This window comes from Cyanistes caeruleus, chromosome 3 (genome assembly GCF_971803275.1).
Source record: "Cyanistes caeruleus chromosome 3, bCyaCae1.hap1.1, whole genome shotgun sequence".
Lineage (NCBI taxonomy): Eukaryota > Metazoa > Chordata > Aves > Passeriformes > Paridae > Cyanistes > Cyanistes caeruleus.
Genome location: NC_141703.1, coordinates 8,209,927 through 8,234,384, shown reverse-complemented (window position 1 = coordinate 8,234,384; position 24,458 = coordinate 8,209,927). Strand labels below are relative to the sequence as shown.

At 51.1% G+C, this 24,458-nt stretch overlaps 2 long non-coding RNA genes across 2 annotated transcripts; one reads left to right on the top strand and one right to left on the bottom strand.

Annotated features, from left to right (window-relative positions):
- Window positions 1-15,292: 15,292 nt before the first annotated feature.
- Window positions 15,293-19,320, bottom strand: LOC147653926 (uncharacterized). The gene is made up of 2 exons (XR_015284072.1): window positions 19,115-19,320; window positions 15,293-15,662 (listed from the first exon to the last, which is right to left on the bottom strand). It is a non-coding gene; the product is annotated as an uncharacterized LOC147653926 (long non-coding RNA).
- LOC147653925 (uncharacterized) lies at window positions 15,940-24,221 on the top strand. The gene is made up of 2 exons (XR_015284071.1): window positions 15,940-16,108; window positions 22,952-24,221. It is a non-coding gene; the product is annotated as an uncharacterized LOC147653925 (long non-coding RNA).
- The last annotated feature ends 237 nt before the right edge of the window (window positions 24,222-24,458 follow it).

Below are 24,458 nucleotides of genomic sequence, written 5' to 3'. Positions count from 1 at the left end.
CTGAGATAAAATGTCACAGGGAATTCCCTGCCAGCACAAACAATATGAATTACAGAATCAGTAACACAAAGTATCATTAACTGTTCTGGCCCTTCAAAAATAGGCTGTGTCTCAGCAGTTCGAAGGCAGCATAGGGTGGTGTGAGAGGGGCAAGACTGTTGGCACAGGGATATGGCTGAAAAGAAGCCAATTAGTGGCTTTGTTCATGGCTTTTGTGGTGTTTCATGGCCTCCCTGGTGGTGTATATTCTTCAGGGGTCAGGCTGACCTGGATCACTGGGATTCAGATGTTAATTTTACTTTCCATGCAATAGAGGAGGAAATGGGCAGCCTGGCATTTGGGACATATGCATTGCTCCTCAGCAGGTCAGAAAGGCAGCTTGGCACTCAAGGAAGCATGTGGCCTGGCCTGGCTGTTTCTAAAATGAAGGCAAGCTTACGGTGGCCAGAATAGCTAATTACATCAGATTTTGAATATTTAATGAAAAAAAAATTCCTGGTATGGAGCAGCTCTGGCTCTCCTCATGTTTCTCAGTCCATGCTCACTCCTGTACCATGAGATTCCCACCCCACCAGACAGGGTCATCCGTAGGGGCTGGCTTCTCAGTGCAGCAGAAGTGAAAGCTGCACAGATATTTATATAATAACCCCCACATTTGAGCACTTTGCAGGTATTTACTGCAGGCAGCAATATCTCAGTTCTACAGATAGAGAGTTTAACAGAGACAAGGATAACCCAAATTGCCGAGGTCCCAGAGGAGAAGCGTGGTATGATATCAGAGCTGCAGGTCTAGTGTCCCTCACCTTACAGACCCATGCAAATCCTGTTAGACAAAACCTTTCTATATTGCAAGAAGTCTCTCTATGGGGGAAACCAGTAATCCAACTCCTGTCCTGTGTCCATTTGGCAAATTGCTTCTCACACCCTATGAACTCCATTTGAAATCTCTCCTGAACCCGCATGGTTGTAAATGTTTATCAGTTCCAGGTGACCGCCAGTCAGAGGTATTTTTAAAACTCGTCAGGAATGAATAGTTTATTTTTAAAATGCTGGAATATTCAACAAGATAAAACCCATTTGCTTAGAGACTTCTTGTGCAGCTAATCAGCTCAGTAATGCATCATTTTGATAGAAAGCTCTCCCCTCTTTGCTTGGTAAACACGGCATACATTATTCCTTTCTGCATGATGATGTTAAATAAGGGAAACATGCTGCAGACAGGGTGGTTTCCTGTGCTGCTGATTTGATTCAGGCAGTTTTCAGATGACAAGATCTCAGATCCAGGAGGGATGTGGTGATTACCTGTGGGGGTTACAAGCAGTTCTGCCACTGCCTGCCTTGATGTCCTTGGTCTCACCAGTTAGCCCAAAGTTCATTAATTTTAGGCTTCAGGCAGGGCTGTGGGGTTTACAGATCAGGCTTTCTATGTGACTCCCATTCTGCGGGAAATTGCCAACAACAGCAAAATCTTGTGTGGACCCACCAAGCTTCTGGGCTCCTAAAAGAGAGGCAAACAGAGGGGATCCAGGCAGGCAGGATTAGCCGGCAAACACACCCAGTTGTGATGTAGGACGAGCCAGAGGACGGGAGTTTGTGGGCGAACATGCTGGCACAGCTTAATCGGATGTTCATTCCAAGGAGGGAAGGAGCTGGCTGCAGCCTGCAAAGGATGCTGGCAACAAGGAAAGACAGAGATCCACTCCCCAATCTGCTCTGCAGAAAGCCAGGATGTGATTTGGGGTGTAAAGCTGTATTAGTGTCCAAAGTGCTGCTTGGCTCACACAGGAATCCTTTGTGTCCTTAATGAAGGGAAAAAGCGGGGCTTTATTTCGAAGCTTTGTGTATAATCAGATGCCATGTTGTAAGGCTCTGGAAAACACACCAGAAATAATAATTGGGAGGAAATAAAAGGTTTAGTTCAAAACAGTGTGTGATTTAAATAAGAACTGAAAAAGAAAGTGTGCAGGATTTGAGCATCGGAAGAATGAACTTTTAATTCATTTGCATTGAGATTACAGGGGGAGGGGCAGCATTTAAACTGGTATAAAAAACTAGTTTAGATGTAAATGAGAGATAATGGTCTTTGGTAAGGAAATAAGCAGGGGGATGAACTTTGGCCATCAGGAGCCTGAAGAAAGTCCTGGCGTTGTCGCTGGAGCTGGAAGCCCCAGATGCAGTAATTAGCAATGAGTTTGCAGATCTCAGCACCGGTGGAACAAAAGGGTATCGCTGTGGAGCTGAGTTGCCAGCTGGGAGAAGGGGAGGTGAGCTGGCATACCACAAGGGTTCATTACCCAGCAGTTTGCAGTGGGGAAAAGAAAAGATCCAAGGCTGCAGCCTGGGGCAGGCATAAAAGCAATCTAGGGCTTGTGGGGTCTAACAGTTCCCAGAGCCCCAGCATTTTCAGCTGAAAAATTCCCTCAGCAACTGAGCCAAAGGGGTCGGGATTTTTCAATAGGTCTTGCAATGCCCATGGAGACAAGTCCTGCTATTCTTTAACCCTTAGAGGTTCAGTTGATTAGTTTGGAGCGGGGAAGCATGCTGCTGGAGAGATGTGATTTGGTTTGTAATCATCCCATGTGCCTGTGCTCACCTCCTCAAGAAGGAAGGAGGAGTAGGAAACAGATCACGAGCCTCTACCTGCTGCAGCCATGCTGGTTTTCTCTCCCCTCAGCTCAGGATAGTGCCTGCTGCACAGGCAAAGTTAAAGCTGTGTCCATCCAGCCCTCATTCATCCCACGTCCTACATGGGTGTCATTAGCCAAAGTCTGGCCCAAGATCTGAGGTTTGTTACTGGTATTATCTGTGTTTATTGGAGAAGAGCTGGTCTTAGTTTGCTCTGGGAAAAGCCCAGTCCTCCCCTCAGGGTCCCTCAGCTCATGGAGGGATTGATTGATCTGCTTGTTACTATCATGTCATTATTATTTAATTGCTCTCAAGGATTGGCCTCCCTGGAATGCAGCATTTGTTTCTGCTGAGGCCATCATGGCTCGAATCCTGGGACCCAGGACAGCAGCTCCTGGCGTAGCAACCCCCCTGCTCGAGAAAGAATGTGCCTCCGCTCCCTTCCCTGTGAGTGCTGCAGAGCCTTCACCACAGGCACATCTGATGAATGCTGCTTGTTGCCACCTCTCCATGGCCCGCCTAATCCCAGCCAGATTTGTTATAGATTTACATGCAGAGTGACCTGGTTTCTGGATCCTGTCAGGGAAAAAATAACTCTGTTGTCATCTGAGTGATGCATGAGGCAGGCAGGCCCCAGGTCAGGCCCAGGCTTCACGTTCCCAGGACTGGTGGAAGAATGAGAATTAGGCTCCCGCTCCTGTGCCGCTGCACTTAACACCCCATATGGCATCTAAATACTGGGGGGTTCCACCAGCCAAAGGTTCTGAACCCTCACAACATCACTGAGCAAGTCCTCATCCCTCACGCCAGGCTTTCACTTGCATTTTGCAGGTGCCACTCTTTTTTTTTAGCTTCTTGCCAACTTGTGTCAAGGAAAGCCCACCACAAGGGATCACTTTTGTCCTTTCCTCCCTCCTTCCCTCCCTTCTCCATGCTAATCCCATTTCTCCACAGCTCTGCCTTGCAGCTCCCCTGCCCATGCACTGCCGGCCCTCACCCAGTGCTGCACTACTCTGAGGCCACTGCTCCTGCCCCAGAGTGTCCATGAGTGCATGTGTAAGCAGGAGGGAAGGGAAATAGGCTTGCTGCAGTCTTCTGCTGCTGCTCAGAGCTCCAAGCAGCTCTGGCTTTGCAACCTGGGTGCCAGGGTCCCATCGCCTGCTGATGGATGCTAGGAAGCATTTCTTCATTGCATTGTCACTGCAAAAGGCATGGAGTGCCCTGGCAGGGGTGTCCCCAGGGCAAGGAGGAGCAAAGGAGGAATCTCTCCTCCCTCCTGTACACCTTCCCAAACCTGTACTGGGACACAGCTCACTTCAGGCCTGAGGCTGGAGCCTGGGCCCAGCATGGGGCAGGTCAAGTCCAGCAGAAAGGAGCTCCACGCCCATGGGGAGCCCAGTCTGGGGAGCCACGGGCTGCACCACTGTGTTTTCAGTGGAGTGTGAGAAGGAGGCATAAGGTCATAACCCCCTGACAGCAGAGCTAGAGACGGTTCTTCCAGATATCCAGCCCCTTCCCTGACACCCATGCCCCAGCATGTGCCTGAGCAAGCTGTTTGGTCTCTGAGGCTGGAAGCGTGCCATATGGTACCCCTGGCCTTGGGGAGAGAGATGTCTCTGGTTCAGCCCAAGGTTTGCGAGCAAGCTGCTAGTTGAAAGCACAGAAGTGGATGGAGAATTGATATTTGAAATGCAGAAGTGAATGGAGGAAAAGCACGAGTCCCTCCTCAGAAGAGCAACATGCTAACATGGGCAGCAACCATCTGTCCACCGTGCTGGCTGGCCTGCTCCAGGCAGCGTGCAGCTGGCACTGCCAGGGGGCACAGCTCCACTCTGCTGTGTCGGGCTGGGACGTTTTTAGCTTCTCTGCTGAAGAAATTGCAGACATTCCCAGCCAGATTCACTGCTGGCATCACCTTCAGCCACACGGCTCTAGCAATGCCAGGAGCAGATTCGGCTCCAGGATTTGACTGCCTTCCAACGTGTGGATTGGCACTGGGAAAAGCCACTAAGGAAGGATCCTCCTGGTGTGGAGCAGTGCAAGCTACTTCACCAGAGCTGCCCACAGCTGGGGGAAGGGAAAGGCCACGGACGAGAGTAGAAGGGAGTGTAGGCAGGAGAGGGCTGTGCATCCTGCAGAGCTGTTTGTAATAACCACTCTTAAAATGCTGCACTGTATGGATTGGGATTGCAGGTGTTTCCCATACCTGTCATGTAAAGCTCTGCTAATTTGGCAGCATTATAATCGGCTTTTTCTCCCTCAGTTTGCTTTTCCCAGCAAGAGAATTCTGGATCAGCAGACCCAGTCTACATGACACTTCACAGCCCTCCCTGTGTGCATTTGGGAAGAGCAGGCAATCTTCAGTCTGGGAGACAGAGCTTGCTTGGAACCTGCACCTCATTCCCAGAAACCCAGAGCTGAGCAGCCCGGCTCAGGGGAAGCTTGCACTAAGATGGGACATGCTGCATTTGTTGACCTCTGTTCCCTTTCTAGTCCTCTTTCTCATTGTCCGGGTTTTTTTTAGGCAATTGAGAAGTGCTTTGTCATCCAGCAGGTCAGAGGAGCCCAGTCCTTTGTAGCTGAAAAATCTCAGAGCCACTGGAACTCCCAGCCAAGTTTTCCCCTTCACTCCAGCACAGATCTTATCCCTCACTGCTAAGAGGACAGTGAGTCACACAGATTCATCCAGCTCTGGGGCAGAGGCAGCCCCTGCCTCCCCCTGGCCTCTTTGCCCACCACTGATTTTCATTTCCAAGCTGTCTCTTGATTGCTAGTTTAAAAATTCCCCACAGCCATTTCTAATGCGTCTCAGGTATAATCTCTCCAGGGAGGCTGCGCCCCCTCACCGCACGCTCCCTGTGCTCCTGGAAAGGCCGGGCTGATTGCATTCATGCATCACCGTGCAAACCTACGTACTGCCACTTTCCTCCTGGGAGGATTTCTCTGTCTGCAGGAGGATCCCTGAGGAGAGGAGGGCAGGGGAGGGATGAGCAGGGGAACAGCGGTGTCACCCCTGGCTGCTGGGGGCACGTGTCAGGCTACTGGAGCAGGGGCAAAGGACACACTGAGGAAGGAGGAGAAAAAGCAGGTAAAAAAGGAAACAGCTCAGGTCCTTTCTCCATGTCTCAAGTGGGCTACATCACCTATACACACCCCAGGTGAGCACACCTGACCATACTTTGCTCATATGTGTGTGTGTATATAAGTGCGTTTGTGTTTGTGTTTGTGTTTGTGGTTGTGGTTGTGTTTGTGTTTGTGTTTGTGTTTGTGTTTGTGTTTGTGTGTGTAAAAAAATAGACAAAGCTCTTGCACATCTCTACCCTCCTGGGGGTGAGAGCACATCTGCCAACACACAGTTTCCACAGAGGCTGGATCAGAAAGGGATGGCCTGTTGCCATCCTCTGTTGGGGGCACAGCAGGGCAGCAAAGCTCTACATAACCTCCTGAACTCAGGGCCTCACAGCAAACTCTCCTCCTGCCCCAAAGGCAGCATGGGCACCATTTAGAGGCTCAGCAGGCACCCCCAAAATAACTCTAAGGCATCTCCCTGCCACAGCCACATGTCCATCCCCACTACCAGCACAGGTGCATGCCCCAGCTGCTCCCATCCCACTCCTCAGCTGCTCTGCCACGCAGGGGTGAGCCAGAGAAACCGCTGGCTTCAAACTGGCTCCTGGAGAGACCTTCCAATTTGTAAATTTTCCAGTTAATCGTGTCCCAGTAGAGAGGACACTCAAAATCAGCAGTGCCCAGCACTCTGGAGCAGCACAACCTCCTATGGGTACGAGTAATTCTTCAGAAGAGCATCCAGGGGAGAGGGGGGTGCTTTTCCCTGTGTTCTTCACTCGCTAACTGCCAGCTCTTCCAGCGCCACTGTTATCACCATTCCTTTTCCAGAGGCAATTAGCCTCCTTCCCCTGCTGTTTGCACAGGCCTCACAGGCAGCAACAGGGAGACAGGAAGATGGGAAGTTAAATGTGATTGCAGAGCCACAGAATCAACAGGAGGACAGCAGGGGCTGGGTGTTGCCTGAAATGGGATGTAAAGCCCGTTTGCTTTCATTCAGCGATGGACTGATTCCCAGCCCAGGGAGAGCTGCTGGCTGTGGGTCAAACAGCACATTGTCTTCTCACCACTGGGCTTTTGCTCTGCCAAAACCAGCTTTTATTGAGAGTGATAACAGATCTCCTGGGTCTGGAAAGCAACAGTCCTGCCACACTGTTCCCCTCCAGGATGCAGGTGATGGTATCCCACACACCTGTGGAACATGGGGCAGCGGTGACCGGCCCCTGCCCAAGGGCCATTGGGTTCCATGGCAGTCTGCACCTCCTCTGTCAAAATGTCCCTCCAGTCCCTCTGTCCTCTTTCTAGGGTGTGAGTGGGTTTAGGGTACGCAGTGCTGGACCAGTGGGAGAAGGCCAGCACAATGCTGAGGTGACTCTTTGCACTTTCGTTTTCTGCTTTGTTACATTTTGTTTCCCTGCATTGTCAGAATCCATAAAATGCATGAAATGACCTGGATCCATGCTGACTCCATTCCAGTCCCACTCCCATTGTAAGCAGCAGCAGGATGAAATACTGAGCTTTGCCTGAATTTTAACTTTATTCCTGGTTTTGTTAGCCTTCTCCAGCAAAGCCAGGGGAAGATTCTCACTTCTTCTAGCGCTCAAGGGACACCTGAGAGCCAGGTTGGGACACTTCTGACACTTGTCCCACCCCAAGCCCTCAGCAGCCCAACTCCTGCAAGGAGCCCAGAGATGCCCACTGCCTTGTGAGGAACCCTTGTACTGGGTTGGAGAGGAGGACAGCCCCCTGTCCTTGCTGCCACAAGACCAAAAGGGAATGAACCAAGCAGCCTTGGCATTAACCCAGCACATCCACCGTGGCTAGCTGGGAAAGTCCAGCCTGGCACCCACTTCCCATCACTCATCACCAATCTCACTTCATGTGCTGGTTTGGGGTGGGCACAACCCTCGGCACCTCCCCTGGATGCCAAGACTTGCAGAATGCACCTGCAGGCAAACCAAGGGCCTCAGGCTCAGCCCTTGCTGTATTCCAAGTGTGGGTCCCTGTGCCATTCCCCAGGCATGGCTTGTCCTTGCTTGAACCCCTTTAGGGACCAAGCCCTGATACCAGCAGGCTGCTGTCTCCTCCCCCTCTAAATGGACCTCATCATTTCTTCCAGCCCAAAGGCTGAGGAGCATCTAATCCCAGACAGGCAGCAGGCAATTGTGGAGGGGATACCTCTTTTCCTCTGCCCTCTTGTTCCCTCTGTCCAGGCAGGCAGAGGAAAATGTGAATGTGTTCATGCCTGCGCCCACGCTTGCCTGGTCTCTGTGGAGATTGTCCCTTGGCAAGGGGAGGCAAGTCTCCTCCTGTTCTGCAAGGTTAGAGCTGCTGGGACATTCCCATCTCCTCCTGCCAGAAGCACTGCCGCTGAAATCGCACTGCTGCAAATAAAACCATCTCCTGGCTAATTACTGGGGAACAGTTCACCTTCTATTTTTAGACCAGCTTGCAAGCTTGCATTGAAGATTACCCTGCTCCTGTTTTTCTCTCCCTGCCTCTCTGCTGTACGTGTTTCTCTTCCTTTCTCTCTCTTGCTGCAAATCGTGCTGAACCAAGCTTGGCTTCCCGTGGGGTGGGGGAGCAGGGGGCAGCCTCCTGCCTGCACGCCAAAAACAGTCATTCAAAAGCCATCGACACCAATTGCTTTAGCATTAGGTGGAGAGGGAGCAGTGTTTCTCAGAGCCAGGAGCCTCTTCTCAGCTTGCCATGCCCAGCCTCTGCCTGCTGAGTGCTCCCTCCACCTGGCCACAGCCATGGACCTGCTTCCATCTGCTCCACACGCTGTTCAAATTACCCTGTCCAAGTTCTACACTCTTGCAAGACAAGGGGGACTGGTAAAGCAAGGAAAAGACGAGGGCCTGTCAGAGCCCTGGCCTGCGGAGCGATCAGAGCGTAACACGGCAGCAGCGGGCAGCTGGACGGGGAACAGGGGTGAGAAGGGACGGCCACACAGGCTGTAAATCCTGCACTGAGCTGTGTGGCAGCCTCAGGAAGGCACAGCCACGGCACCTCTGCTTGGCACGGAGACGCTCACCCTGCTGTGCCCATGGCTGAGGCTGCTCCATCTGCCTGCTGAGCGGGACCGGCTGGCATCACAGCGGTGCTGGAGCTGCCTCGGGGTGACAGTCCCCCCTGCCAGGAGACCTGAGCTCACACGGCCTCCAAAGAGCAGGGGTGACATGTTCAAAGCCGCTCTGGAGCCCACGGGCTGCGGGAGGCAGAGCCCAGCCAGAGGCAGAGCGTCCAAGCCGGCCTGGCAGGGTTGACCTCGGTCCCCAAAGCCGGTTAGGCAAATTAGCACGGCGTTTTCCCCGAGCTAATTAACTTCTCTCACAGCAGGACTAATGAGCTCCAGCTCAGCACTTGGCTGTGGCAGCCCAGGAGAGGGGATGGCCTCCGGGACTCGCTGCAGCCCGCGGCATGGGCTGGAATGGGCTCCCTGCGGGAAAATCCCACTCCCCAGACCCATGGCACAGCTCTGCTGGCAGGAGCCTCGCTCTTCTCCCCTGCCACTGGCAGCCACTGCAGCCTGGGGAGCGTGTGGGATTTCCCCTCCTGCCCCAGGCAGGTCTGAGATTCTCCAAAGAGCAAGGCAATACCAAGCACAAGGCTTGGCACCTCTGGGCAGCTCTGGAGGGACACAGGTGGGATTCCCTGCAGCCCGGGACGGCTGCTGGGGAGTTGTCTTTCAGCATGTCTCTTGACTTCTGGTGAACATGGGCACAGTCCTGCCCTATGTCCACTGCAGCCAGTGGCCAGTTTTCTGTTCATTTCAGTGGCCAGTGAAGCAAAATATCTTCAGTATTTTCCTCCTCTCTTCCTGTCCCAGGAAGCCACATTTATTTTACCCTCCACTCGACTCTTCCAGGGATCGATGGGTCATCAAAATGATGAGTTAGTGCCTGTAGTGACAGTGGCACTTTCCATTACTGCTGATATACCTGGGGGACACATGTCTCCCAAAGACTCATCAAGGCTGGGAAATTCAACACAGAGGCTAAAACTGTCATTTGCAATGAAGCCACCCCAAAGCACGAGACGTGCAGTGCAGGCAGGACCTTCCCAGACCTACAAAGACCCCCCTGAACTCCTGGAGAGCTCCAGGGACACCAGCGTGGACAACATGAACATGGAGCAGAGCACAGGATTGCATCTAGGCTACTACTGCTTTTTGGGGTATTCCCTCTCCCTTTTCACCTGATTTTCTCACAGAGAGCAGCATGGATAAACACTTCTAGCTGGGGAATTATTCCTTTTCTTGCGTTTGTCTCATAACTAGCAGACGCCGTGTCTTTTTTTGAGATTGCATTATTACGACATTTTAATTGGCTCAGGACGATGTGAGTCTCAAAGCCAATTTGGCCCCAACCTTTTCAGGCAGATCTGTTTTCTGTCTCCATTTTGATAGGTATTTTACATCGGCCAAAATGGCCTCGCGTTAAATAAAACAAAACCTCCTCTTATTTTAGAGCTCATGGGTGATCCATTCCCTTTCCTTCCTGCTTTAATTTCGGCCTGAAACCTGAAGCCCACCTGTCCCCCCGCCATGGCCGAGCTGCCCGGGGATGGCTGCGGGGCCGGCGGCAGCTGGGGCTGCCTGTTCCCACTCGCCTTTGTTTCTCTGCCGAGCGGGAGCCAGATCTGAGCCAGCGCACGAGGTAATTGCAGGATTCCAGGCAAAGACGAGGCTGCGAGTCGCCAACTGCTAATGAGTGGGTGTCGCTGGAAGGGGCTGGCCAAGGGACACTCGGGGCCGGCGGGGCGACAGCCGGCCGTGTGTCGTGGCAAGGGCAGCGGCTGCGCTGCTCCAGCAGAGCCGGGGGATGTGTCAGAAATGTGCCCCACGTCGTGAGAGCAGCGGCAGCCGGCAGAGAGAGACGAGCGCCCGGCGGCGGCGGCACAGCGCGCACGGAGCATCCCCGTGCGCGGCACCGCTAATCTTTCATTTGTCACACCTGCACGGCTCCCCCGGCCTCCTGCCGCCCTGCCTTCTTGTTTTTTACCGTCAGGCTTTGATGATGCCCGACAATCCGATGGTCCCGCTGCCACTCCGGCACCCTCCTGCTCCCGCTGGGCTGCCCTTCCTTGCCACGTTCCCCGGCCGGGGGGCTGCCAGCCGCAAACCCCGCTGGCCCCAGGGGCCTCTCCGCCGCCCTGTGCCACACACACACTCACACACAAATTCTTTGGTCTCCAGCAAAGGTACGGTGCTCGCCCACCCCCCGGCCTGCCCTCTGCAGCGACAGTGACAAGTGCCCGCAGCCAGCAGCGCGCTGCCCGGCTCGCTAAGGTCACCGCCGGAGGGCTCTTCATCAGCGCTGGCCAAAAGCCGCGGCTCGGAACAGCACAATGGCCCGTGCACGGCTCTAAATCCAGTGACACAGCACACGCAGGCACCAGCCCAGGGCCACAGCACCCATCGTTTATCTGCTCCCCTGCTCGGCACCTCGCTCACCTGGCAGCAGCAGGGCTGCGGAGACTCGCCAAGGGGCACAAGGGGGAGAGTCACCCGCTAATACCATGCTGCTGCCCCTACAGAGCCTGTCTGCCCCAGCTTTCCCTGGACTAGAAATACTTTTAGTCCATAAAACTCCTCCAGTTTGTGGCGTGTCTCAAAATCTTTCGGGTTTCGGCACGTTCCGAGCTCCGCTGCTGAGAGGTTCCTGGGAAGGTGCAGGATGCGGTGTCAGCCCTGCAGCTGGAGGGCTGGGTAAGCCCTGCCCTGGGCTTGGGTGTGACATACATGCTGCTGTCTGTAAAGTATCGCCCCAGGATCTTGTGTCAACAATTTTCCTAGCTTTTCTCTCCTTTTTTTTTCACCAACCTGCCAGGTGTTGCTGCAGTTCATGACCCGAGATCCATTTTTTTTCCTTCGTTCTGACTTTACGCTTTCAATATGATTTACAAAAATTGCTCATAATAAGGCTCATTCAGCAGCTGGATAATGGTTGTCAGGAGTTAAGAGACACTGTGGCATGTTTAGCAGAGAAGCATATTGAGTATCTGGGTCCCAAAGCTCTGTGGTTTGTAGCTAATTTCTATTAAGGGTAGGATGTGCAAAGGTACCTATGGAGTACCAAAAGAGCATTCTTGTAAAGGATACGAGGGTTGCAAGATGGAGGAGGGGCAGTAAATCAGCAGTGAATTCACAACTGTAAATCCTGATTAAAAGAGTTTGAGGTCTAGGAAAGGCTGTGTTAATCCTTCCCTAACCTTGGCCTTAAAAACTTGAAAGACCGGCTCTTTCCCTACCGCATCCGCTTTGGGCAGCTGCGACCTGCCTGCTGGACACTGAGCAGGGCCGGGGAGGGATGGTCACAGAGCAGCTCCCCCATCCCTTGGGAAGGTCTCTGGTACCTTCACAGCACTCAGAGCACGGTGCTTGCAAAGCCACCCCTGCGGGTGAGGGCTCCTTCTGAGCAGGAGGGGAGGTCAAGACTTGGCAGTGGAGACCCTTCCTCAACAACAGTTTCCCAGCAGGACCCTCCCTTTTGGCTCCCCTTTTCTTCCTGCCATCACCTCCACCACCCCTGCTCATTTTGATTTTTTTTATTTCACTGGGTTTTTTTAGAGTAGGAAGAAGAGATGCTTTTGTGGTTAACAGGTTTTGGGTTTGCCCTTCTTTCTACCAGGCTGGCTCCATATAAGCCAGGGCAAAGTCTGTGGGCTAATTGACTTTATTTATTGCCTCTTTCAAGTCTTTAAATCACACAGGGGTTATTTGCTGTTGCTGCTGCTTTGCTGATTTGTTTGGAGCAGGGATTTTGTTTTTCTTTTTTGCCTTCCTCTCAAGGGCCTCTGTAATTCTCACCTCAGGCACCAATTATGGCTCAGCAGTGTTTTTGGGCACCGTCCGAGTTTGGGAATTGCACAGCCTTGGGAAGGGGGAGGCTGGGCAGGAGGCAGCCTCTGCAGGAGGTGATGCTGCGAGGAGGGGCCCGGAGGCACCGCAGGGATGAGCTCTGGGGTTTCATAACCAGAGCTGTTGGGAGGTTTGCTGTCGTAAAGGTCTCCCCGCTGAAGCTGAGCTGCATAAACTGCTGGATAATCTGTGTTAGAGGCTTTTCCTCCCCGGCAGGGGAGCTGCTGGATGCCAGCCACATGAGCGTTTCGTACTTGCAAACCTCTACTTTGCTTCCCAAATTCAGCTGCTCTAAATTCTGCCAATTTTGCAAACAAGAAATTAGTGAGGGTTTTTTTGCATTGTTTATTACTAGCAACATCCTCTTGGGGTTTTGGGGCTTTTTTAATTGCCAAAAAAGTGAAAAAAATGTTTTATTTCTCTTGAAACAAGCAAAAACCACGCTTTTAAAATTATTATTTGTTTGTTTTGGTGGGTTTTTTTCCTTGTTTTCCCTGAAGTGGGCGATTTCCATTGCAGCTGTGCCCTGAGTTATTTTCCTTTCCAGAGGGCAGAGGCTGGATGGAGTTACCTTCCTGGAAGGTTGTCTGAGGCTCAGGGCACCCAACTCAGTTACACTACCGTGGAAATATCACTGGAGACCTTCTCAAAGCATCACTTGGCAGAAAGAAATGCTCTCACATCAGCTGTTTTCCCTTTCATCTTCCACCACGGCGTCTCTTCAGAAAATCAGGGTAATTAACACAGCCCTGTCTTGTCCTGCCTAACGCTTTGCACGGTGCTCAGAGCCTCTGCCTGATTCCTGGTTAGTGGAGAAGGAGGGGAAAGAAGGAAGAAAGGACGACCAAAGGCAGAGCTTGCTGTGCAAAAGACCTGAAATCACATCTGGGCTCCCCACCACAACCCCACAGAGAGGCACAGCCTGGCCACAGGGATGCCTGGGACCCATCTGTTTTGGAAGTCACGTCCTGGGAGTCAAGGGATGGGATTAAGAAGTCAGACAGGCTGCTGTCCACCGGGTAACATTAGTCCCTGCTAAAGCGTTTCCTAATCCTGGGCGCAATTGAGATAATCTAAGCACAGATTAACCAGGTCCTGCTGGAGTTAAACTCCCTGCTTCTCATTTATTTTTGGCAGGAAGAGACTGCTATTGCTCGGGTGCCTCACCAGACCTTTGCACCACTCAGGAGAATGGGACACAGGAACTCAGTGTAGCAGATCCACCGTGTGATAGACCCCAAACCTCCAGTTCTAACACAAGCTTTGTGATATGGGGTGGCATTTTGTTCCTCAGGCCCCCATGCCTCAGATTTCTCTGACTGCACAATACACTATTTTTTCTCTTCCAGGAGAAAAAATAAAAATAAAGCAAATACACTGCCACCACCATGAAAAATGTTGGCCTTTAAAATGCAAGGGAAATAATGTCAGTGTAAAACTATCTTCAAGAAAGCTCTTCCCTAGGGCTTTTCTGTGGGGCTCAGGAATTGTCTCCATCAGGCTTCCATACAGCTTTTTTCTTGAAAAGCTACGGGGTTTGGGGAGAAAACAATACTTCATTTCATGAGTCTCCTTTTTACTTTCCCAGCTGAAGGCTTGTATGTGGCTGGGGCTGGACACAGGAGCTGAAGGACATTCTGTTTTCAGGATCTGTCTGCAGCAGCATCTGGATTGCTCTCAGTGACACTATCAGCAAAGGCCTGTTGGGTTTTTAAAGCTTTGAGAATGTTCCTATAATTCTTAGATATTAAAAAAACTGGTTTTTTCAAAATAAAATACAGTCTTTGCCAAAATTTCTTAGAGAGAAAAGAAAAGAAAAGAAAAGAAAAGAAAAGAAAAGAAAAGAAAAGAAAAGAAAAGAAAAGAAAAGAAAAGAAAAGAAAAGAAAAGAAAAGAAAAGAAAAGAAAAGAAAAGAAAAGAAAAGAAAAGAAAAGAAAAGAAAAGAAAAGGAAAGGAAAGGAAAGGAAAGAAAAGAAAAGAAAAGAAAAGAAAAGAAAAGAAGTTTAAACTGGTATTCCCAGACCATTATAGTCTCTTCCTTTTTTTTGTTTTTCTTTTATTTGAGATGAAACATTGAATTCACTGTCTCAAACATTTCTGGATCATTTTAAGGTGTCAAGAGGACCATGGCAATGACTCATATTACTGCATTTCAATACATCCAATGCAGGATGCTTTGCATTTTGGCCAAAATGTCACTTTCTCACAGGCACATGTGTGTCTGTGTCTCTGCACAGGAATCATACACTGTGAGAAAGTGTTGGGTGTGGGATTCTCTTGGAGGTGGCCGCTCCAGTGTGCTGTTCCAGGGGACATAGGGAGCTGCAGGTACCCATGGTGGGGGTGGGCACTGGGTGCCTGGAGCACTTCTTGGATGTGTCAGATCCCCTCATGAGAGGGGATCCTCTGGGAGATGTGGAGCACCTTGGGCCTCTCTTTGGAGGAGGTCTCTGCCTGGGGAGGCCAGTGGCAGGCAAGAGTGGGTACTGACCACCCCCAGAGGAGTATCTCTGTACCTCACATCTAACCTGACAAGAGCAGCCTTCCTGGCCTGTTTTGTTGCTTCTATCTTAATTTCTCATGGTAGCAAGCTGGCTGAGTGAGTGGGCACCTCACTGAGCCGTGTCACTATGCTGCATCCCTGAAACTTCTGCATAGGTTTTAAAAATAGGGACAGGTTAAAATGATTGATTCACTTTTCCCTACAAAGGCCATCTCACCATTAGACTGCAAGATGATTGATCAACTGACCTTTATTCCCATTTACTGCCCTTCCCAGAAATGTGTCGTATCCGTGCGCCGCAGACGCCTCTGACGGGATCAAAGAGCCGCGTGGCACAGGCAGCTCAGAGGCCACACACCCCAGAATTCACAGTGCCTTTAAGCAGCCCCCTGGAGCAGAGGGCTGGGATCAGACACACGCTGTCACCACAGTCCTCTGCAGTCCCCCGTGTGCCCTCCTCAGCATCCCAAACACGGAGCTGCCACTCCCACAGCAGCTGCAGGCAGCAGCCAGCATTGCTGTTGTCCCAGCCATCCTGCTTCCTTTAGGTGCTTGCTTCCCTTCTCCAGTGTCTGGTGGGATGAAGCAGAGGGCATCCAATCCTAGAGAAAAAAAAAACAACGAGTTTCCCAGGCAGCAGCGCCTTTCCGCCCTTGGGGAGCGCAGCGCCGTGGAGCGTGCTTATTAAGCAGACAGTCCTGAAGGACACTTTATAATAAATTAAGAGGGCTGTTCCGCTCCCACAGCTGATTACAGGCATGCCTGTTTTGTTGTTTGGTTTGGTTTTTATTTTTTTCCCAGAGAGTGGAAAAGAATGCTTGGAAAAAATTCTCTAATTTTCCCTTTTTGCCAGAGCAGGCCTCCGTGTAATAACAAAACCACAGCGCTCGCCACTCGCTGCTCTCTTTGGGACACCCAGGCTAAGAGAAAGCACATAAATCTGCTGGAGGCCTGGGGCCAGCACACAGCTGTCCTGACATGCTATCCACCCCCTCCCTCCCTGCCACGGCTTTAGCATCCGAAAAACAGGAGACATGCAGATCTGGAGGTAAGCCCTGGTGGGAAGGAGTGCTGCAGGTCACCAGCTAAGCAATTCAGCCCAGAGCAGATCTCTCGTAAGCCACTTTTTGGAGATAAGCTTATCTAGACCCGACAGCTGAATTTAACCCTGAACTCTTGATCTTGATTTTTTGCCTCTGCAAGCCAATAGGTTTCCTTGAAATTATACACACCAGATTTCAGCTCACTTGCTACAATGGCTCCACGGCTCCCTTAAAAGAGACCTGCACGGCTGTGCATGACAGCATCATCCAGTAATGCCCTTGGTTTCACAGCCAGCCCTGTGAGTTAGACAGGCCCCCGGCCGGGCAAAGCCTTCGATTAATGACAGTGGGGCTCCAGCGGGAGAGGAGTCGGGATTTTACACTTCCAGTGATAACACATTTGAAGGTAATATTGCACAGGAGTGGATTATCACCCCAGCACTTTGCTGTGTGGGTTTCTGGAAATTTGTTTTCATTGCATGAAAGCAGCTAGAAACGCTCTCTCTCTCTGCATGAAAAATGCACTTGGTAATGGTCTTTCTATTGCTGGACAAGCTGCCTGCGTTGGGGCTGTCAGCGCCGTGACAGACTAGCCAGGAAGGGGCTCGCTAATCAGTTTTCCCAGCATCAAACCAGCATCTGCTACACGCGATCAAGGAAATTGAGGAATCTCAATGTTTTTGCAATATTGCTTAGTTGGCCATGAAATATGGGTGGTTCCGAGAGGGACGGCTTGTTTCCCCCTCACGAAGATAAAGCAACTTTAGCTAACGATGAAGCATTGCTGCACAATGAAGCCAGCTAATAGCAGTGCTCTGATGAGAGCAGACACACAGCAGCACCCCGGCAGGAGGGGAGGGGAGGGAGGCGTAAACAGCTTTGCAACCAAGACATTATTAATATGCTTGAACTACAGAGGGCAGAAAGGATTTCTTTTCTCCTCTTTCACTCCGAAAGCAATATTCCGAAAATGTCTGGGTTCCCACGTTAAGTCAAGAAATTAAATTCTTAGAAGTTTAACTGTGTTTAGCTTGATTTTAATTTGCTAGCACATAAGACAAGGCTTCGTAGGCAAGGTGGCTGTCTAGAATCTGGCTGAGGAAGCCACTCTTCTGGCCAAGAGGTGGATATACAGTATTTAAACAGAGTAAAAGTCCCACTTCTGGAAGTTATTCGGGGCTGTACTTGCCCACATCACTCCTGATAGTAGGGTCTGAGCTCGGCAGGCTCCCTGTCACTTCTGAAAATGTTCCATTTTCATGCGCCTAAAGAGGTCTTTTAGCTCTCCCCTGTTTAAATCTGTGACGTTTGCCACAGAACAAAAAGCTCGCGGGGTCAGCGTGAAGCGGCATGACTTCGTGGGGATCCACAGAGACCAAAAGGGTCCCAGCAGGCGAGGGCCAGCCCCTTCTGCCTGGAGGCACAGCAGATATTCCCACTCCCACGCGTGCCCCCAGCCCGCCTCCGCACGGGCAGCACCCAGTTCACACGCAGCTTTCCCTGGCCTAAGTGCTTTCTGTTTTCTTTTGGCAAGACAGCTGTGGCAGCAAAGAGAGAGGAATTTGCTTCCTTCCTCCCCTCCCTCCCTCCCCAGCATTTTTCCTAAGGGTAAAAAGCAATAATCCCAGAGCCCGCCTGTGCCTCCCCTTCGTTCCCATCCAGTCTCTGCCCTGCAGCGGTGGGGCTGATGTAGGGACAGCGCTCCCGAGGCTGCCATGGCAGAGCACGGCACTTGGGTGCCTCAGAAAGGCAGGAACAGTCTAGTTTTTGTGGCCTTTGTGAGATTTTCAGACCAACTGCAGGTCTTTCAGTTGAGATCCGCAGCAAAAAGTGCAAACCTGTTCCCGGGACCGAAGTGCATAAACCCTTTTTATGTAACAGCCCTGTGAAATAAGTGGCAGCCGGGGATTTATGCTGCCTTTGAAGTAAATTGCATCCCGGTGCACTATAGCATGAAAGTTAAGATTTACCATTCCCGGGACACTAAAGACCCCGGTGGAAGGCAGGGAATAAATAGCGCGGCGCTCTCCTCGCTGCCTTCTGCTGCGCCACTGGGCTCCACAGACCTTCCTCCCCTCTCCGCCCCTGCTTCTGCTCGCATTGTGGCGGGGAAGCAAATTGGTCACATCTGCATCCGGCCAGGGACGAACAAATGTGCTGCCTAGGCAGCAAGGCGCTTTCTGAGCGGGGATACCTCAAAGTGAAATGAAAGGCTGGCCATCAAAGGTAGAAAACAGACCAGCGGATGAAAGGGATTCTTTGCTTAGCTTTGGTAAAGCTACTAGGTATTAATAAAATAAAATAATAAAATAAAATTTTAAAAAAGCACTAGAAAACTGGGGCATCCAGAGAAGCACGTTTTTTTTCCCCTCCCCTTTTCCTTTACTCATCCCTCTGTCATCAGCCGAGGGGAGGGATCGGCGTCCCCCCATGCTGCGGCAAGGACTGTTTATCTTCACTCCTCAGGACGCTGCCATTAGCAGGGCTTCAATGTGTCGTGATGCTTCATCATTAGCTGGAGGTGCTTGATCTGGCTGCAGAATAAATGAGCCGTTCCTCCCAAAGAAACCCTCGCATTTCGTAGCCAGCTGAGCAAATATTTTGAAATATTCCAGCTCTGCAATTTCTGCGGCCAGATAAAAACAAAGGGGGATCTGATACAAAAGAGCTGAATTCTTCTGTTTGCTCTCCAGCAACCCCACCGGAGTCGGCAGTGGTAATGGGGAGCCGTGCTCTGCACAGCAGGGAAGAACATGCCCAAGTCCCATGGAAAATCCCTGTGGTCTTTACAGTTAATCATGTCCAGTTAATCACGTCCAGAGGTGGACGAGTGCTCAACTGATGCGCTGAATCATGACATACAGGCAATTACCCTAAATCAGAGCAGTATCTTCCAGTCCCAAAAGGCTCCATTACACTTCACCAATTCCTGAAGGGAAGGCAAAAACCCCAAGAGGCAGGACAGCAGAGAAGGGAGGAAGAATCTGCCACCTCCCCAGTACTTTTCTAACCTCGTGAAAAGTTCTGGCAGCTCTTTAAATCCAGGTTGTGGAGATTTACAGCTCCAGACCCTCCGGGCAGCTTGCTGCGTTTACTCTGGGTTCCTCCCAGCTGGCTGGCTCCAGCCCCACAGACAAGGTTTCACAGACAAGTTTCAAGGTTTCAGAGGCTGAGACTTATGGGCCAGGCAGTGTTCAGCCTCCTCCTTCTCTGACTATAAATTTGTCTTCTCTTCTGAGTGTCCTGGCCCTCTTCTTGGGCACTCAGCTGGAGCACAGCCCTCTTGGCACTCTTTCATCACCTGGGCCCAGAGTGGCAGTGGGACACTTTCCCATGCACACCAATGGATATCCAGAAGAAGCTGCTGCCTGCTAGGAATAGCCCTACCCCTGCCCTGTGTCACTGCCAGCAGCTGGGGCTGCCACTGAGCCTTTGTGTCCTAGGGTATCCCAGCCTCTGCTCACCCAGCATCCGTGAGGAAAGGGCCCTGGAGGAAGGATGTCTGTTAGCTGCAGCATCTCTCCTGCTGCTCAGGCTCCCATGGCTGCACAGCCAAATCCCGGGAAAGCCGGGTTTGTGTGCCCAGGGACAGCAGTGCTTCCATTGCCTCCAGGCCTTTAACTCAGCGGGATCTCCTGCTACACAGCTCTGTGATTGGAAGCATTTCCCAGCCCACTGCTTGCTCGGAAAAGAAAAATACCCAAAATGGGAGGCTTTGTGGGGAGAAGACACAATGTTGGGGTGGGTGGATCGATGTCTGGGTAAAGGAAAAGGAGAGCCCTGCCCATGCTGGATACACTGTCCCTAAAACAGGTGCTCCTCTCCCAGGAACAGGTTTGGTATTCATTTACAGGAGTAAATATTATCACATATTCAGATACAATCTAAGCCCTATTTTTCATGTGTGCACAGGGAGAAAGGAAAGGTAGGTGGAGGACCTGCATATTCTTTTTTTAGGAGTCAAAGACTAATGTGCCCAGCAAAGCAAAATTAACCCAAATACCATGATTATGCAGAAAAATACCTGCCAGAGAATGCCTTTTCACCAGCAACATCCTGCAGTTTTCCACCAGCGAGAGTTCGAGAGGTGGCGAAGTAACAGAGTACATCAGGGCAGGCATTTGGCTGGAAGCATTAAATACCTCAGAAAGGTGAATGGCCAAGGTCTTCCCGATAATTAAAATGTGTGCAGTCTTCATAGACCAAGGAAGGGACAGAGCTGTTGTTTAAACAGGTAATTAGAGCTGTATTTTAAGCAAACTCGAGGTGGTAACAAGCTCCCTCAGATGGGGAAAGCAGCACTCCTGCTCCTGGTTCCAGCGTGAGTAACTATTGCCTTCCAACCCGCTGCCAGAGACAGCCACGGTGTTCCCAGCCCCACTCCCTGGTGACTGCGGCTGGTTGGGAAAAAAATCCCATTTGATTTCACATTTTTCACTCCCTGTCTCCTTCCTTTTGCGTTCAGGTTCAAGAGAATTGGCTGAGCCACTTTTTTTTTTATTAGAGCAGCAGCAGAGGAAAAAAATGGGATCCAGTCAAGCCCCAAGGGAAGGGAGGAAATAGCATGAGCCAGTGCTCCATTCTGTCACACAGACACACACACAGGCACGCTCCCCATCCACACAGGAACAGAGGACAGACATCTGGTGGAGCTGGCATACAGGCAAAATCAGCCACCCCTACCCCACAACCCAACTCCATGAGACTATAAAGTCTCTTCATCAGCCAAACGTGGAGGAGTTCCAGAGAGCCATAATCTCTTTCTGAACAGCCAAGGATGCACATTCTTCTGCTGGAGGTCCTCACTGGAACTATGCAGGGTATGACCCAAACCCTCCCCATGCTGAGCATGGGGCCAGGAAGCTGCACTCCCTCCACCCTGCCTCCTGCAAAGAACTAATCCCTGCCTCACCTCCCTCTCCTGATCAGCTGGCTGGAGGGAAGGAATTACCAACTTCTTATTAACCCACTTGTACACAAAGCTGGAGGAAACAATCAGACCTGGGGAAAGGCAAAGAGTACCTCTTTGCTCTGTACCAGCAACACAACCTTCCATAAAAAATATGTAAGGGCTAGACACCAGCGATGAGGAAATGAGCATTCAAAGAACGGCTCTTGGCTGCTTGGCTTTACTGCCCACGCTAGCTGGGTTGCTCTGACAGGTCAAAAAAAAGCCTAAATCAAAACATTTCAAGCTGCAGAGGGCTTTGGGAACAGCAAGGTGAGGGCACACTGCTCTGACACAGTGCAGGCTGCAGAAAAAGCCCCGGGAAGGCAAAGAGCAGGTGACGTCTGGGAACAGCCCACGAGGGTGTATTGGCCACAGCCAAAATCTTATACCCCAGGTTGTCTGCAGCCTGGCTTCTGAATGCTGCATACACTTCCTGAGTTTTGTATGGGAAACACATGCAGAATTTTTGCTCTGTATTTTGCTCCAGAGGAGAAGACTGATACCAAGGAGTGTGGAAAGACCAGCCTGTTTTGAACCTGGCATTTCTCACCCCTTTGGGAGTAGAGCTGGAAGACAAGGCACAACACAATGAAGTCCATCCTTACCCCTTAAACACATCACCACACTCAGAGTCACCTCTTTGACAGTCAAGGAGGGTGTCCTGGTTTAGGACCAGTTCCCTGAAGTAGATTTGCTTGCTTACACTTTTTCATAAATGCCAGGTTAACTTATAATCATGAAAATACCTGCAACATGCAGAAATCTTTTTCTTTTCCATACCATACATATTTTGAACAAGTACCTCTGTAAACTTCCTATAAATCATTATTACCACACCCAGCAAAATAGCTATTCTAATTTGTGCCCCTTTTTGGTAAAAGCTATGTGTTAGGGACAATACTGGAGTTATCTCTGGATAAGAATATAAGTCTAGGGACCAGAAAGGTATTAAAACTTCAAACAGGCCTGGGGACCAGAGGCACATGAAGGCCCTCACCCAGAGAGACATGAATTCAAGCAGCACGGCTATCGACTGCTTTGTCCCAGTACAGAGTTAAGAACAAAATGCAATCTGTACAGGTTTTTTCCATTTTCTTTGAAAGTGTGGGAAAGGATGAGTGAGAGTGTCATTGCTGGTTTCGACTGCCCACACAGTGGTGCATGAGCTACAAAGATAATCTCTGTATTTTGTGCCTCTCAGATATCGGGAGGTTTTGTTGCAGCCCCAGTTCCCGGAGCCCTGATAATGTGAAACTTGCTGCTCCTTGGCTTCTCTAGCCGTACTTCTTTCGGGAAAGCTGTTAAAATGTTAATGATGGAGTGAAAGCAGTGGGGAATACTCATCTGCGTGGTCTTTTAAGAGCAATTAAGGTCAGATTTACTGTCCTCCATGCCTGGAAGGGCTCAGCACTGCTCCCCAGCCAGGGCTGTCGTTCAGGGGGCTGGCAGGACCCACGATATCAGCTGGAGCCGGCAGAGCTCTGGCTGCTCCCACTACAAGGAGCAGGAGAGGATGCAAGGTTAGCCCAGGTCTGGATGAAATTTTCCCTCCTGCTTGACTAAAAGATCCCTTCAGGAGCTGTCCTGTAGCTGTCGGTGTGGCTGCAGCCGAGAGTGTCTGCGGCTGCCGGGGGTCTCAGCCGAGCCCACGGGGAGGGGAGATGGGTTATGGGTTTCATGAGTCTGGCTCGCATCACTCGAGCATCTCACGGCTCTGTCCCAGCACAGCGGCCCCGGTGACTCATACTGCGAAACTGGAGCTTTCACTTTTTTTTTTTTTTTTTTCCTTTCTTTTTTCTTTTTTTTTTTTTTTTCTTTTTTTTTTCAGTAGGAGCGCGGCTCAATCAGTCAATTACTTGAAGAGCCGCTCTAATTTGGCACCCAATTGTTCCCCCAGCTGCCGCTGCGTCTGATCTCCGCTGTGGGCGGCAGGAGCAGGCTGCCTGCGCAAGGGATGGAGCCCAGGCGCCCAAGGGAGGAGGAGGAGGAGGAGGAAGAGGAGGAGGAGAAGAGGAGGAGGCAGCAGCATCATCAGCAGCGGCAGGGAGGCCACTCTGCCTGGCTGAACAGCCCCGCGCCCGCAGAACAGCAGCACTAAAAATGCAGGCATTAAAAATATCTCAGGGTCACAGGTGATTGCTGGATAATAAAAATTACTTCGGGAGGCGGCAGTGGGAGGGACAGATCCTGGCGGCAGGGGAACAGCCTGCCAAGGCTGGCCCGGCCACAGCGACTCGCTGCGAGCCACGGCCGCAGCCGCCGCTGCTCAGTAATGAATGTGATGTGACATTTATGGCTTTTTCCACTGTGGATTTTAAATCGCTTCACAAAGATTGCTTAATAGCACTGTCCTCTTCTTCTCTTCCTATCTCTCCGCTCATCCTATATAATATAAAAAATAAGTGACTTGCCTCCCGTCACGTGAGAATTCAGCGGCTGAGCCAGCAGCGGAGCACAAGCACTCGACCTACGTCTCCTGCCCTTTAGCCCCTACAAGCAGTCCCTTTTTTCCAAGAAATCCAAGAATAGGATCTGTACCGTCACAGCTGTTTTTATGTCAGCGAGGATTTTTTTTTCCCGAAGAAGAGGAAGCTTGCTTTCAGCGAGGAGCCTCGATTAAAGCCGCACAGCGCTGCGAGGGGCTGCGGTGCTCCCCACTCCAGGATGGAGGTACCCAGGAGCAAGGAGAGGTGTGGCTGCAGTCAAATGCGTGTCCCCAGGCTATAGCTCCTCTTTCACCCTTCTAGCACAAGCGTTTCCATATTCTGTGCGTTCACACACACGCAAACGCCTGCCTCAGCCTGCGCTGCTGCCATGGAGCTCCTGCAGCTGCACCCGCAGGCAGGCAGGCTCCCCGTGTATCCCGGCAGAGAGCATTCCCTACCTGCACACCTCCCAGCCCTGCTCCTGCCCCTCTGGTTTACCCTTTGAGGCCTGTTCAAATTGAGGTTCCAAGCAGCACACTCATTTTGGAGAAAGCCCATCTGCGCTGTGTGCAGCACAAGAAGAGATGCTTGTGGATGAAAAGGCTGCAGCAGGATGGATATAATATTCCTGCCCTCTTCTGCCCCGTCCAGTTCTTGGACTATGCAAGTTTTTTATGGTGTATTTACAGTTCATAAACTGACTCCTGGTACATGGTGGTCTTTTACTTCTTGGTGGGGAAATTGGGATTATTCAAGGTACGCACATGCAGATGTGCGCTCACACAAGCACACGCACAAATCGGCACTGTATTGCTGTATCAGCAATGTATCAGGCTCTCAAAAGTCATTCCTTCATGTTTGCTCCACCAGGCTGGACCTTTCCTGTTTATCAGGACATTGCTGAAACAGCCAGGATCCCCCAGACAAGCTGTCACACCTCAGTCACAGAGCTCTCCAGGAGCTCCACGTGAACCTCCT